Genomic DNA, 14,855 nt, shown 5'->3' with positions numbered 1-14,855 from the left:
TATGCAATCCCAACCAACTTCAAAATTCAAATGACATTTTATGACAATTCAAGTTTCACTCTTCTGAGTTAGGATCTCATTTGACAGTTTAGCTCAATCTATAGACTGTCTGCCACAGTTAGAAGTTACAGGCTACAGTGAAAATTCAGATAATGCATGGTGACATGCCAATGCAAGGTTGAGGGAGTGTTACATCTTTCAGATGTCATCTTTCAACTAAGATACTGAACAGACACCCACTATGCCTGGTCAGGTGTAGATTTTAAAATCCAAAGGTACTTTTGAAGAGTTGGGAGTTGTCTTAGAGTTGAAGCAAATTTTTCATTCTCAGCAACTAACGTTAACATAACAGATGAACTGATCCTTCATCTTATTGTTATTTATGAAACCTTGCTGTGTACAAAGCCTGCCACATTTATCTGCAATTGTCTTGGCACTTCAAAGTATTTCTGAGCATTTTTGAGATGTGCTAAGACATGAAATTAAATATAATTCGTTAATGTGAGTACTTTATAACAATATGCCAATAATTCTTTGTCATCCTAATTTTATTAATTTGAATTCAATAAACCTGAAATTATTTACATCTAAAGGTTTTACATTTCGCAATCTCCCATCTCGAAAGCTAATCAAAGTTGGGAGATTTGTCTGTGAACCTAATTTCTCATGTGCATTAGTGTCAGTGTTCATTTGCTTGTTTTTAAATTAAAAAGCGATTAAAGAATGAAAATCTTTAGACCACCCACTCAATAGAAATGGTTATGTTCTGTCAGAAAAGAAAAGACAAAGTTAGAATGATACCCCAGTATCTGAATAATGTTAAAGAAAATAGCATTCCATTGAACTCCACGGAAATAAAAACTCCAGAGAGATGTAAAATGCGTTACTGAATCGCTATCACCCGTTTTACACAAAGTCAAAACTACTCCTTTTGTTAAAGAGTCTGGTAAACAAAAGAAAGGCTGAGATGGGGAGAGAACTTCTGTCCTAGCTTAAGGACTGGATGCAGACAGACGTTAGACAACTCAACGTTGTGAACTCATGTTCCTTTTTTTTGGTTAAAGTTGTACCAATTGATTCAAGCCATTACCCCAATCCTTATGCAATGTGATACCACTTCAGTCAGCTCATCTGATAGGAAACACATTCTCAAATGCATGCCAGTGACAGTCATGATGCATCTGACTAACAGTCACCGTCACGGAATGCACTGATGCATTTGATCAAAAATGTGCCTTCTGGACACTCCAGTCTGTTTGCGAGTCACCAGCTCAAGGGAGACTAGAATGGCTTCCTCCGGTTCCTGTGTAACAAGTTTAAGAGCAGGCTGAAAGGCTTCCTAATCTTCTTGTGTAACAGGCTCAGAGTATGTTTGAATGGGCTCCTCCAGTTCCTTTGAAACAGACTTTGCTCAGGTTCTTTTTATATCCATCTGTGAGGATATATAGATGTTGGTCATGGATGAAAGAACTGAGGTCCAGAGGTGAGGTGAGAGTGACTGCCATTGACATCAAGGCAACATTTGACCGAGTATGGCATCAAGCAGCCTTAGCAAACCGGAGTCAATGGGAATTTTAACAATATGTTGCCAAGTTAGTGCCTCCCCAGGGAAACCTAAAGCCAAGCAGGAGCAAGCCCAGAACCTCACTGGACGCATTTGTTGCAAACTTGGGAAACATGCCATTCTTGATTATTAATTAAATCCCACTTGTTTTTAAACAGGATTCTCAGACCATTCACTAATGCCACACCCAGACAAACTACCGTGAAGGCCTCATCATTAGTCTCGCTCTTCTGGAAATTCTGGGTTATTTCTACAATCATGCAAATAGTGAAGCACTTTCTCACAAAGTGAGCTGGTTTTTGGAAGAAATACAAATTAAATGTTAATAATAAAAATCAAGAAAAGATTGTGGCATGAAGTAAGTCTAAAGTTTGGCTAAAATTAACAAAGTTCTTGGCCGGGATTCTCCCAAAAAAATTTTATGTGCTGAACTTGAGTAAAAACTGGAGTAAATCCCTTTAGTTTTTTTTAAGCGGGAGTTTCAAAATGAATCTCCCACACTCTGAGCACTGCAGAGTGCCCTAGCTTTCTTTTTGTTTATTACAAATACGTTAATACAAAACAATTACAAATACACAAAGAACAAATGTGAAAAAAATACATTACCAATGGCTAACGCCATCCATTTATCAGTTACTACCTTCGTGAATCATGATAAAAACCAGTGGCAGGACCTATCCCTGTGGGCGGGACCTATCCCTGCTGGAGAGGCCGGCAGCATAGTGCTGAGCGGGCCACTGCGCATGCGCCGATCTGTCATAGAAAAGATCAAGGCATGCGCAGTTGCCCTGCACTGCCAGCCTCCCAATCGCTGACCAGTTCAATCGCTGGCCAGCTCCACGACCCCACAATGCTGCCCCTCCGACCCATCCCCCATGCCCTGACACTGGCCTTCCAGACATCTTCGAGCCAGCCCCGGTCCCCCCTGCAGTCCCAATCTCCCTACCCCGCAGTCCCAAATCCTCCAGCAGGCTGACCCACCCCGATGGCCAGCCCCAATTAGCCCTTCCCTCCCTCTGAGCATGATCCCAACTGCAGAGTGGTAGCGGGGCCCCCTACTCCACCTATCTCCTCCCGTAAGCCCCGTTGAAAGGATGAGAAATCATTTTATTGAAACATATAGGGCAGGTTCTCTGGTCTCGTCCATGGTGGGACCCATTGCGAGCAAGAACATAAAATTTGGCGTTCCAGTTAAAACTCCATTCCAGCGGCACCTAAAAATCCCAACTGGAAACAGGGGCAGAAGATTTCACCCATAAAATCCTGCAGGGGCTCAAGAGGACGAGAGGATGTTTACCCTCATAAGAGAGACCGGAACTCAGGGAGGACAGTTTAAATTAAAGAGGTCTCCCAATCAAGACAAAGATGAGGAGAATTTTTTCTCTTGAAGGATCATTAGTCTGTTGAATTTTCTCCCCAAGAGTATTGGAGGCAAGGTAATTGAATATTTTTAAGTCTGAGTTGGATAGATTCTTGAATGACAAGGGAATATAGGGGTCTAGACAGGAAAATAGCAGCCAGATCAGATCAACCATGATCTTGTCAAATGGCAGAACAGACTCAAGAAACTCCTGCTCCCAATTTTGTGTGTTTGTTTGTACAAGCTAGTATTCAAGTATGGGGTGGGAATCTCCAATCTCATTCATTCCACCCCTGCTGCTAGCGAGAATGGAGAATTTGGCGCTCAGCCAAAACTCCATTCACTGCAGCAGCACCGGAGAATCCCAGCCACAGACAAGGTCAGAGGTTTCTGCATACATGTTTACAGCAATGGCCCAATTCACTGATATTTTGTAGCTTGTGCATTTTTTAAAAAGACATTCTAAATTATGAGGAAGTCTCTGCACAAATTTGGTGAAAATCCAATCGTGAGAAATTGCTTCTCAATTCATGAAAACAAAGAAGCCTTCATTTTTTGAGAATAATTAAGGTTTGCCAAAATATTTTAACTACTGGGGGACTAATGCCATAGATACCTGGTTGGGTGCATAAAATAATTTAGTATAAAAAAAATTCATGATGGAAAATTGTACTCTTAAAATAATCCACAAAAGAGAAAACATATTGTCACAAAAAATTAAGGGAAATAGGAGTTGAAGATTTTTTACCTTTTACTGATGTCTCTATTTTTCAAAAGGTGTTGTATAAATACAAGTTATTGTTGACAGCAAGTAAAATGTTACTTAATATGAAATATTTGTAACGCTCAGTGTTTTTAATGTTTCTAGTCCTACTGAGATTACTGCTTTAGTGGACTTGATTCTCGTAGGTGCAGTAGACAAGCATGAACATAGTGCTGGAACAGAGAAAGGAAAACTCTTAATCTGTGCCGGAAGCACTTTTAAAAACATATTAAATTACAAAAGCGCTGCATATTGGACATGCAAAACATTATGCTAGTCAGAAATACTACATCTTGGTACAAACCTGTTCACAATGAAGTATTGTAAATAGACTTTCTTCCACAAAATCACAGATTATTCCTATGTTCAGAAATGTTGGCTTTTAAGCCATTCCTACAATTCAAAAATTGGGAATAAGTGATTGGAAATAATTCTGTGATTTTGATGCAAAAAAAAACAGCTTGCAAGATTTAAAAACTCTATAGCTACAGCAGTGATGCTGTATTTTCAGAAGTATTATCCAAAAATGATCACCCATCGATGACTACGATCATCTAGATTTCCAGAAATGTAACCAATAAAATTACTTCAATTGTTAACAGGTTGCAACCTACAATGGAGCGATTAAATCGGGGGGGGGGGGCGAAATCTGCCTTTAATTAAAAAAAGCACTAACATTGTAATCCTATACCCATGAGAATTTACAGAAGAAAATTGCTAAAGTGCAGCATTTATGATTTTGCAAAGGAAATCATAAAAAAACCTTTAAGTGTACAAGATAAAATTCTTTCAGTTTCTACATGTCGAAGGCAAGCTTTTCCAAAGACAGCAAATACCTTCCTTCTCAAATCATGTTGAAATCTGATAACACAGGTGGAGATAGGCAGATTTTATCAATGCGCTTATTAGAATTAGGAACATATTACATGGATGCCAAATAGAATATTTGATATTCCTTTATCTTTTGATGTACAGCTGGGTGGCAATGGAGGGAGAGAAAACTTTGCACATACTGAACAAACATACAACCACTTAGTCTACAGGATGGTTGTGGGGAAGGGAGATGGGAGTGAGAGAAACAAAAATCAACAGTTCCTGCCACTAAAAGCATTTTTCCAGATGATATTCACAGCATTAGTGCAGTAGATTAGCCTTCCTGGTTGATTTGTCACATCCAGTTATGAATGACGCTGGACAACTAAATAATTATTGTCAATGATGGGGGAGCCCAGCACATCATTGCAAAAGACAAGGCTGGACCAAACCCAACCATCTTCAGCCAGAAGTGCCAAGTGAATGATCCTAGCATTACAAATGTCAGTCTTAAGCCAATTTAATTCACTCTATGCTATATCAAGAAATGGCCAAGGATGCTGGATGCTGCAAAGACTATGCGCCCTGACAACATTCCGGCAATAGTACTAAAGACTTGTGCTCAGAACTAGCTGCGCCCCTAGCCAAACTGTTCCGCATGATTTTTCTGTTTCTCTCTTCATAGCTGCTGCCAGAACTGCTGAGCTTTTCTATCATGTTTCGTTTATATTTCAGATGTTTACATAATTCAAATGGTTGTGGGATGCTAATCATCTCAGTCCCAGGATAGTGCTGCAAGAGTTCCTTGGGACAGTGACCCAGGCCTAGCCATCTTCAACCCCTTCATCAATTACCTTATTAAGGTCAGAACTGAGAATGCTAGGTGATTATTGCACAATTTTCAGTATCATTTGCGACACCATAGATATTGAAGCAATCTGTGTCCACATGCGAGTCAATGGCCATCTTTATTGAGAGAGAATCTAAACATCTCCCCTTGGCATTCAGTGACATCACCATCACTGAATGCCCCCACTATCAACATCCTGGTAATTACCACTGACCAGAAAGTGAATTGGACTAGCCTACAAGGGTAAGTCAGAGGCTGGTAATTCTGTGGTGAATAACGCACCCCTCAAGTCCCCTATTTCACCGAGTAGAGCCTCCAAACCCATTCACAAGATTACCTATTTCCAATCCCATCATCCACCTCTGTTTTGCCTTAGTTACGCTGCTGTTGAAACGCTAATCCATGCTTTTGCTACCTCAATCTCAAATTTTCCAATGCTCTCCTGGCCAGTGTTGAGGGAGCAGGAGTTGGTATAGGACAAGACGATATTTGGATGATCTGAAGTTTTAGAAGATGGGAAACTGGTTAAGAGTTCATGGAATAGGTGAGATTGGAGAAATGAGCAAGGGTGGAGACAATCAATGAAAGTTGGTAGTCTTTGCAATGGACTGGAATATGAGATCAGATTCTTAGCCCGGAGTAACTAAGACATTGACGTGAACAGTTTAGTTCAACGTGATAGTGGTTCAGGACTGTGCTGGAATCAGTAGTGGGGATTTTATGGCATAGGTCATAACGGAATTTCAACTTTCACAGATGAAAGGTCACCAACTGAAACCTTAACTTTATTTCTCTCCACATATGCTGTCTGAACTGCTGAGTTTTTCCAGCTTTTGTTTTTATTTTTCCACCTGCTTTGGTCCTTTCATTCTCCTCTTCTTTCTCTCACCAAACGATGCCTCTTTTTGTCTCTAGTTTTTCCATTACAATGCCAAATTACTCCTTCATATAATCTCAACTACCTCTCAGATGCATTCACCATCTACCAATATTCTAGCACTTTACAAAATGTGAATAAATTACACCCCAAACTGTTTCATTCTTATAATAACACCATCATTTATATCCATCCACTATAGTAGATACAATACTCCTTGTTACCCCCCCTCTCTTCCTCCTGGGCTGGAGGGCTTGGTGATTCATTGAATGCATAAAGCAGCCTTTTAATTAAGCAATCTGTATGTAAGTTTCTTATCTACTGTCAAGCCATATTTCTTTGCTACTTACATAACAGAATATTTCTCCCTTAATTCTCAAGGAATATTCCCCACTGTCTAATCTCCACTGACATTGAACAGATTCTAATATGCCGTGCTCTGAAGTTGGCTGACCTGACTTTGGACGCAATATCTGAGATCAGCATCAAGAGCTTTACAAACATTCCCTTCATGCTACACCATTAGTTTCCTTACCAGTGACCTAAAAATACACTTCTTTGAATTCTAATTCATAATTTTTAGTTAATGGCCTAAACTTTGTAACAACATAGAGAAAAGATACGTTTATTTTCAATCCAATGGACTGTATTCATTTGAGACAGAAATCTCCTGCACCTGAAGTCCAAATTAAATTTCTAACTCTGGAACTGAAGCCAGAATTCAAGTCATAGCCCCCAAGAGTCTATGGAAAGGAGATCAGAAGGGTAAAAGCACTGATAAAAAATTAAAAATCCATTCATTTATGGGTTCATTTACTTTACTTGTTAATCTTCTGTTTTTTCAACAAACTAATATGGGGTGATTTTATCTGTGCCCTTTTTCAACAAGTCCTGGGTACAGAATATTGGGACTATAAGAAACAATAGTGGGGGGATTGCTGATCTCAAAAAATCATCGGCAGAATTTTATGGGTCCCACTGGCAGGTGGTGAGAAGATCTATAAAATTCACCAAGTGGCCTTCCTGCTGCTCAACCTCAACCTATTATTATTATTAATTAGTGTCACAAGTAGGTTTCCATTAACGCTGTAATGAAGTTACTGTGAAAATCCCCAAGTCGCCACACTCCAGCGCCTATTCGGGTACACTGAGGGAGAATTTAGCATGGCTAATGCACCTAACCAGCATGTCCTTCGGACTGTGGGAGGAAACCGGAGCACCCAGAGGAAACACATGCAGACACGGGGAGAACATGCAGACTCCACACAGACAGTGACCCAAGCTGGGAATTGAACCCGGTCCCTGGCACTGTGAGGCAGCAGTGCTAACCATTGTGCCACCGTGCTGCCCATCAGAAATTTTACGGTGGAGTCAATAAGACCCAGCAAAAAGCCTGCCAACCTTCACCCCAAGTGAGGTTCTTAAGGGTCATTTTCCAGATTTTGAATATGTGGAAAGAACTCAGGGACGGGGATGAGGAAGGACAGCAGGTTAGCCTGTTTGGGCCTCAGGCAGATGGGCACCTCCATCATTTGCCCCTTTTCCCGATTGGAACTTTCGGCCAAGGTCTCCCACATCCCATTTTGTCTCCACGTGCTGGATCCCCCAAGCTCTCCAATAACTCCCACACCGTCGCGCCTCCCCTTCTGTCCCTGCCATGAGTCCACCAGTACTTACCATTGTCCTGTGCTCCAGCACTCATACTTGTGGGACGAGATGTAATCCCTGCAGTGACCACCGCTCCCAGTGGCACTGCAAGGGGACTTTTAGGGGAGCTCCTCCTGAGTGATGGGCAGAACCCCCTCTCTAGCCAATTAAGGCTTTGCAGAATATTAAATAGCTGCATGATAGCCTATATTGGCATGGATACATTCCCTACCTACTTTTTCAGTGCAAATGAGAAACTCCACCACCAAATGGGGGAGGCGGTGGCTTAGTGGTATTATCACTTTTTAGGGACCAGACCAGAAACTCCAAGATATATTATGCAGTTAGCCTAGACCCAAACTTTTACATTTGATTTTGAAATTAGAGTGAGCATAATATGTTTTGCTTCAGGTATGATTCAATTGACCCACTGGGAAGCTTTTATTGAAACAAACTTTATTTAAGAAAACAGTTAGATTATAACTAAAAGAATTTGCATAACTTTTATCAATTAAAATACTTAAAGCATGACAAAGTATAATTCTTAACAGCTAGCTATCTCTATTGTTCCAATGTAGTAGTATCCCCCATAGACGTGAATCCCTTCTTTAGCATCAAAAGTAGATATGCTTACATGGACGCTAGATTTCCAGGTTTTAACACCGCTGGAGAGAGATCCAGTCAGCAGCTTCCAAAGAAAGCTACGTCCTCAAACAGCAGAACTTCAGAGAAGTAAACCTAGTCTTTGGCAGCTCCCAGTCTCCAGACTTGAGAGACAGAAAGGGACAACTCTCTCTGCAGCTTCCTAAACAGCAACTCTCATTCAGCAGACTCTCAGAAAAAGATCCATTCCCAAACAGCAGAATCTCAGAGAAAGAGTCCTATTTCCTGGCAGATTCCAATCTCCAACTTCAGAGAATGGAAAAGAGAGGCACTGCTCTCTAACAACTTAAAGCAGTCTCTGACTTGATTCTTCGGTGTAAGCCTAGTTCCACCCAGTCATATGACCTTACCTGTTAATCAACCTAATCAAGTGCTACTCTGCAAAAACCTCAGGGAAACAACTAAAAACAACAGAACACCATTAGTCCAGATTAAAACAAACATTCTAGCTGCTACAGTAACAATACAAGGCTGCCGAATATTGACAAAATGGCATTGGTAATAAAAAAAAACCTGCTAAAACAGATCCTGCACAAGAAACATGACAAATACATTTCTTAAAAGCACAATATTGCCACTCACTGGACTAGAGACCCAGAGTAACGCTCTGGGGACTGGTGTTCAAATCCCAACACAGCAGATGGTGAAATTTGAATTAAATAAAAATATGGAATTGAAAGTCTAATGATGACCATGAAACCATTGTTGATTGATATAAAAATCCATCTGGTTCATTAATGTCCTTTAGGGAAGGAAATCTCCCATCCTTACCTGGTCTGGGTAAGGCACTCAGTTCAAGGGCAATTAGGGATGGGCAATAAATGCTATGATGTGGAGATGCCGGCGTTGGACTGGGGTAAGCACAGTAAGAAGTCTCACAACACCAGGTTAAAGTCCAACAGGTTTATTTGGTAGCAAATACCATAAGCTTTCGGAGCACAGCTCCTTCGTCGGATGGAGTGGATATCTGTTCTCAAACAGTAAGTGGCACTGTTTGAGAACAGATATCCACTCCATCTGACGAAGGAGCTGTGCTCCGAAAGCTTATGGTATTTGCTACCAAATAAACCTGTTGGACTTTAACCTGGTGTTGTGAGACTTCTTACAATAAATGCTAGCCAGGGACACTCGCCTCCGCTGAACAAATAAAAAAAATGAAAAGTCCTGCCCTTGAACTGGGTGTGGAAAAGAGATTTGGGAATACAAAGCTGGTCATATGATGTGTGCTTACTGGTAAAGTGGGAGCAAGGTCTGTTGGGGAATTAAGTTCTATGTTCCAGGAGTATTGAGGACTGGTATGATCTAGGTGCTATTGGTGGATCTGGAATACAATAATAAGGGCTAAGGAATAGTATATTTTGTTTTGAGAGGTGTTTGAGTGGAGGAGAATGCTGTTAGTTATCAATTACTCAGAGAGGTTTCCTGTTACCTTTAAAAGGTACTTACTTTTGTGGTTACTGAATGCATGTTGGTAATTATTACAGAAGTTTACTATGTGTTTTTAAATAATTAAAGCACAGTGCTGGGACAGCCAACATAAGATCACTCTCCCCCGCTTCCAGAGGGAGCAATTGTCATAGTGAACTAGATTTAGCAGTCAAATTCTTAGAATCATACTTAGAACCATAGAAAATTACAGCTCAGAAACAGGCCTTTTGGACCTTCTTGTCTGTGCCGAACTTGTGAAAACTTAATCCAGTTCCTCAAAATTAAAACACAGAAATATGGGGTTTAAAGTTAATTTTTCCACTTGTATGGTAAACTAGCTGAATAGACTGCAAATTGTAGAACTTGCCTTATTTTCATTTCATTGAAATCAATGCATCAATAATTTGGCAGGTTATATAAAAGGCAGATAATGTGTTCCACCAGGTTACCACCCAGGCGGCTGGGTTGAAAATTACCCCCATGGTATTGTAAAGTGTGAGCAAGTCAGTGACACAGTACTTGAGTAATGGGAAAGGCCACAATCCTCAGGACAGTGGAGTAGGACAGGAATGACGTGAAGAAGCAGTAGCCACAGTCGCAACGATCGTTGTTATCCACGGTAGGGAAAAACAGCCATTGTTTGTATTGGGTGCAAGTTCAATTTTCACAAATCTCAAGCCAATAGTGCTGTGGAGAACAGCCCCTCCAATTCACAGACACAAACAGAAAGTTGGAAAGATCGGAGTTTGAGTCAGTCAAGTGGGAAGAACAAGGCAATAAACAATAATTATAACAAACAGACTTATTTAAATGCCGCAATCTGGTATGTAGAAAATTCTTACAGAAAATAATGAACTATATTCAAGATTATTGATATTAAAATAGATATGAAAGCTTGCATTTCTCATCAATGGTTGATGTGGCACGTGTTTTTTGGATGCTATGGATCAATCCAACATTTGAAAATGAAGTCTAAGAAACATGTGAGCACTTGCATAAGCAGTGGCTGACATCTTGGCAAAGGGATTTGCATGCTCCCAGACCCAATTACCACCAGCAACACACAGTGCAGACAGATCAAGGCGTCTATCAGTGCGCAGTGATTTGTTTTTGAACTCCATACTCTATCCAATGCCTCTTCTAAATCTTGCACAGCAAGAACATGCTATTGAACAGAATGAAGGAGCCCCTGCCAGGATTATTTAATTCATGAATTACTTACAGATTAGTTGCTGGTCTGTTTCTTCTGGCTTCTGTCAATGTTTTTGGAGCTTTCTTATATTTGGTTAATGTTTGAATAGTCTACAGGGATCCGGATGATGCTGAAGTACATTTATGCTCACATAAAAGCTTGTGCTGAAATTTGTTATTGCCAGGCCAAGTAGGGCTTCACAAGAATTAAAAAATTTGGGAGAATGAAAAGAGGTCACATATAATGTAAGAAAATCTGATAGAAGAGGTAGAAGGGCTCACCATAGTCAGCTTATTTTATTTAATGTTGTCGTAAATAGGCTTACATCAACACTGCAATGAAGTTACTGTGAAAATCCCCTAGTCGCCACATTCCAGCACCTTTTTGGTTTCACTGAGGGAGAATTTAGCATGGCCAAATGCACATAACCAGCACGTCTTTCAGACTGTGGGAGGAAGCCGCAGCACCCAGAGGAAACCCACGCAGACATGGGGAGAATGTGCAGACTCCACAGACAAGGTGATCCAAGCTGGGAATTGAACCCCAGGTCCCTGGCACTGTGACGCAGCAGTTCTAATCACTGTGCCACCTTATTGAACATCCTTACTGAATGATTCTTTCACCTCCATTTCAACGAGAACCAGTGCGTCAGAAGTATTCACTTCACAAAAGAGGTCAGAACAGGAAGTTGCCAACTGCTGCAGCTCTAAGTGTAATCTCAAAGCATTGCTTGTGGTTATCAAGGTGACCATGGCTCTTAATTTTCATGCCCCTGGCTCTTTCCGCCAGAGATATAAGGGCCCATAATTCCTGGTTCTCCAGCGTTGCATTTGGAAGGTACGCCAATGATGTGCTGGGGAATCCCCTCGGACAACTTTCCACACAGGGATCTACCTGAACCTCCAGAAGGCCACCTTCACCTGGACAACTGTGCTGGGCTGGCAAACATCCAACAAAACTATTTAAATTGCAAACTTCAGATGATTCTACCATTTTACCCTGATAGTTACTCTGATAAAAGGAAAAAGCACTTCTAACTCCATAGTAGCTATTTTAAAAAGCCAGACCGAGTTCCACACGGGACATCCTGCATACCCACAATCTCCCAGGAGCCACCTCCCCCCAACCCTGACACTCAATGGAATCCTTCACACCGCCCCAAACCACCCAGGGGAACCCCCAAACAATCAATCCCCCCCGACGTGCCTTGACCAAACACCAGACAACACCCTCTGCACCAAACCCCCCACCCCCGCCTAACACCAATCTTACCCCTCCTCCCAGTCTGACTCCGGCATCCTCCTCTGTTCTGAACCCTGTCCTCTGGTCCCAGTCTGACCACCTGCGCTCTGACCACTGCCCCCCTTCCCACACTCCAAATTCAACCCACCACCACATGCTCTGACCCTGACCATCACCCACCCCCCCTCAGTCTGACCCTGGTCCTCCCCCCAACTCTGACCCCGACCCTGACCCTTCCCCCCCTCACTCCAACCACAACCAGACGCTCTGACCCCAATCATCCCCCCCTCTCTCCGACCCTTCCCCATACCCACTCTGACCCCAAACCTTACCCCCTCTCTCTCCACCCCAACCCCGAACCTCCCCCCACCCAGTTCGACTCCTGCATCATCCTCCTCCAATCTGACCCCAAGCACCCACCATCCCCCTCATCTCAACTCTGCTTCCCCTCTTGCCCCCCACTAGTACTGTAAAAAGGGGATGCATCTTTTCTCTCTGTGCTCCAGTTGGTCCATGCCAGTGTGCAACCGCGTGCACACTTCGCTGCTCCTGTCTCACCCAGCCTGAGAGAGAACAAAGAACAAACAAAGAACAAAGAACAATACAGCACAGGAACAGGCCCTTCGGCCCTCCAAGCCCGCGCCGCTCCCCGGTCCAGGATTGAATCCTGAATCCAGGATCCCCGCCCAATTTTCCAGCCTATCTACATACCAATATCCTATCCACCGAGCTGTCCCTCACAGCTACGATGCTTTGTTCATCACAACCTATTAACTCACCCCCACCCCCCCATTCCAGACCATGTGATCTCCAGGGAGAGGCGAAAACCCAGAGTGAAAACCCCAGGGCCAATATGGGGAAAAAAAATCTGGGAAATTCCTCTCCGACCCCCTGAGGCGATCGAAACGAGTCCAGGAGATCACACTGGCCCTGATCGGAAAATGCTTCCCAACCCTAGTCATTTCCACTTCCACGAACACCATATGAATTCCCTGCCCCCGAGACAGGTTCCCAACTATCCGCAGTCTCGCTCTGTACTGGCACCAGCAAGATGATCATAGAATGAAGCCTTGAAACGAGAAACAAGGAACAATTAGCCCGCGCCGCTCCCTGGTCCAAACTAGACCACTCTTTTGTATCCCTCCATTCCCACTCCGTTCATATAGCTGTCTAGATAAGTCTTAAACGTTCCCAGTGTGTCCGCCTCCACCACCTTGCCCGGCAACACATTCCAGGCCCCCACCACCCTCTGTGTAAAATATGTCCTTCTGATATCTGTGTTAAACCTCCCCCCCTTCACCTTGAACCTATGACCCCTCGTGAACGTCACCACCGACCCGGGGAAAAGCTTCCCACCGTTCACCCTATCTATGCCTTTCATAATTTTATACACCTCTATTAAGTCTCCCCTCATCCTCCGTCTTTCCAAGGAGAACAACCCCAGTTTCCCCAATCTCTCCTCATAACCAAGCCCCTCCATACCAGGCAACATCCTGGTAAACCTCCTCTGTACTCTCTCCAAAGCCTCCACGTCCTTCTGGTAGTGTGGCGACCAGAACTGGACGCAGTATTCCAAATGCGGCCGAACCAACGTTCTATACATCTGCAACATCAGACCCCAACCTTATACTCTATGCCCCGTCCTATAAAGGCAAGCATGCCATATGCCTTCTTCACCACCTTCTCCACCTGTGACGTCACCTTCAAAGATCTGTGGACTTGCACACCCAGGTCCCTCTGCGTCTCTACACCCTTTATGGTTCTTCCATTTATCGTGTAGCTCCTCCCTACATTATTCCCACCAAAATGCATCAAAATGCATCACTTCGCATTTATTAGAAGGGTTAGGTCAGACAGGGGCTTTGAAATTTCAATGAGACCAAGTCCCTCCAGGGTGGCAATCTGATTGACCCTCTGAGGGAGTTATGGGCCAAGCAGTTATGCTGCCATAAGGAATATTATAAAGCGCTGGCAGTGTGTTCCATTTTATATGAAATGAAAAAGGAATAGGAGAGAGTGAAAGTAAGAAGGATGTGCTTACACCATCTGCAGCGTGAGTCAAAAGAGATGTACAATGAGGAAGATGTAGAAGAGGAGGAGGAGGATTAGATAAACAGGTATCCTCATCAGATAACCCAGTCCCACCAATAATCCCGGTCTCAACGATACCCCTTCCCAAGATGGCCATCACTGTCACCTCAGTGAATGGTTAAACATGTAGGAGTGCTTGCCCTCACCAAATGTTTTCTGCTATCTCCTATTATGTGCTATCTTCCGCTGCAAGAAAGTCATAAGAGTCAGAGAGAGATAGAGCACGGAAACAGGCTCTTTGACTCAACTCGTCCATGCCGATAAGGTTTCCTAAACTGACCTAGTTCCACTTGCCTGCATTGGGCCCATATCCCTCTAAACCTTTCCCATCCATGTCCAAAAATATTTTAAATTTGTACATTGCC

General features: G+C 42.8%; 1 protein-coding gene across 2 annotated transcripts in view; it reads right to left on the bottom strand.

Moving 5' to 3' along the window:
* rmdn2 (regulator of microtubule dynamics 2) overlaps positions 1-14,855 on the bottom strand; it is a 118,238-nt gene that overhangs the window by 59,796 nt on the left and 43,587 nt on the right. The window lies entirely within an intron of this gene.

Source organism: Mustelus asterias, chromosome 5 (genome assembly GCF_964213995.1).
Source record: "Mustelus asterias chromosome 5, sMusAst1.hap1.1, whole genome shotgun sequence".
NCBI lineage: Eukaryota > Metazoa > Chordata > Chondrichthyes > Carcharhiniformes > Triakidae > Mustelus > Mustelus asterias.
This window is presented reverse-complemented; position numbering and strand designations above follow the sequence as displayed.